At 38.0% G+C, this 2,274-nt stretch overlaps 1 protein-coding gene across 1 annotated transcript in view; it reads right to left on the reverse strand.

Annotated features, from left to right (window-relative positions):
- Nucleotides 1–2,274, reverse strand: part of ELOB (elongin B) — a 5,014-nt gene extending 2,740 nt beyond the window's left edge. The window contains 1 exon segment of the mRNA XM_026851383.1: nt 2,225–2,274. The gene's annotated coding sequence lies outside the window, so the exon portion shown is untranslated.

Genomic DNA, 2,274 nt, shown 5'->3' on the forward strand with positions numbered 1-2,274 from the left:
TATCTATCTCTATCTATATCTATCTCTATCTATATCTATCTCTATCTATATCTATCTCTATCTATATCTATCTCTATCTATATCTATCTCTATCTATATATCTATCTCTATCTATATATCTATCTCTATCTATATATCTATCTCTATCTATATATCTATCTATATCTATATATCTATCTATATCTATCTATCTATCTATATATATATATATAAAAGCAAACTATATTATCACTGACAAGGGCCAGGTCACACAGGTGGTACTTTTGGGAAAAATACAAAGTTTCATGAAGTGCATTTGATTTCCTAAGAGTTGCACACACATTAGATAGGGTCCTACCTAATGGCTCACTCCCATGAGTTCAGCTAAAAATGGAGGCAATTAGTTGCCTGAGCCAGAAGGAACATCAGTTTCCCTTACTACCCTCTCTAAAACAAATTGACACGAACCATTTTGAAGTCAGGACAGATTTTTGTGTTCTTTAATCCAATTTTGAAGCCCACTGGAGTGTTCAGCAGTATGTTGATCTAGTTTTGAATCAGGAAACACAAAGCGAAGCAATAGACATACAGCAGATCATGTCTAAAGCCACTGAAGAAGTATTTTCAGTGTGAGCAATTTTTAAACAAATTATGGAATTGATACCCTAGCCAGAGACTTGGTGATCTGGAGCCACCATCCAGACCACAGCCCATACCCCTCAGTTCCAGATATCGCCTCAGAAAACTCAATCCTTTTATTGGCAAAAGCTTCTCAGGACAGAATTGCCTCCTTGACTTGGCACAGAGTTACTATTTTAGCCAAGCCACTACATTATTTGCCAAGTCTAGTTTGACAGCTTCCGTGACAGACACAGAAGCTAGATAAACAGGGGAAGGCAGTGCTGGACATTCCTCTCATTGCTTCATGGACCTCAAGCTGAGGAGACCCATATATTAACTGCTGTCCTACCCCCACAGACAGTAACAGAAGTTGTTTAACTTAAGTCAGTATGTCTGGAGCTGGGCTGCAAGCCCCTCCAGCACAATAGACCCCATGGGAAAAGATATGGGCAGAAAGGAGCAAGCTGCTGTCTCAGAGGTACTCAACCTTCTCACCCATTACAGCCATCAGCTAGGCAAGCTAGGCTAGGACAACTTAACCTTCCCTTAACAGAGGAACCCCCAGAGGACACTTACTAATACTGCAGCCCCAGAAGGTAATTTCATTTACATCTGCAAAACAGAGACTCCTCTCTACTCCTTTGTTACCCATTTGACTTAGAAAACCTTTTGTCTCAAGAGGAAAGTTCCAAGCAAGTCAACAGGAACATGGACAGGTTCAGCTCCTGCTCTACTACAGATCCCATAGATAACTCAGTATTATAGACTTTCATAAACATTTAGTTTCTTCATTCTCAAGTATGCAACCTAAGATACCATAAGACACACCACACCCACACCCCCCCCACACCCCCCTTTTCTTTTTAAGGAAAATATGCACACATGCTTTAATAGACACTTCAGATTAAGCAAGTCAAGGCAGCAGGCATTTCTATCAACAACAGCCTTGGTCACAGGAAACACTTTAGTTTCCTATTTTATGCATTTGTCTACCTGAGAAAGAGCAAGAATTATAAAAAAGTTATTAATAGTTATTTCTCTCCAAGGAATAAAGGATAATTAACTAATTAAGTAAACTAATCTTCTTAAGAAAATAATTTAAAATCCATCATGCCCTTCAAGTCAGAAGTTGCTTGTTACATTTCCTTGCAGCTATACTCTCTTATTGAAGATATTATACACTAGAACACTGACTTCTCCTCAAGAAACAGCACAAGATTTGTCAAGAGTTACAGCAGGGACAGGGCAGAAGTGGGTCTGGCCTCTAGTTACACTAAACTCTAATCAAATAGTTTCAATTAAAATAAAACCAAATTCACATCATGCACTTAAATGTTTAGTAGCGTAAGAGCTACATCATATTTTTACCTTGTTGCCTATAATCACTAACAGTAGTTCTGAGCATTCATTTTTTTTTGTGAACTATTTCATTTAAGGATTACTAAGGAGTATTTTCTCAAGCCACATTGTTAGATACTACAACTGTTTCATGCAGCAGAACCACACACAGACAGCAAAATTTACCAAAATGACAAGGTTAACACAAACCTTGACAGTTGCACTGCAAAGCATAACAAAAGCTCTAAAGCCTCTTCTTAAGTACATACAAACAAACAGAACTTACATAAATCAGATCTTCTATCACAGTAAACATCAACCACCACCTTCTTGACT

Source organism: Athene cunicularia (genome assembly GCF_003259725.1).
Source record: "Athene cunicularia isolate RWA chromosome 6 unlocalized genomic scaffold, athCun1 chr6_part1, whole genome shotgun sequence".
NCBI lineage: Eukaryota > Metazoa > Chordata > Aves > Strigiformes > Strigidae > Athene > Athene cunicularia.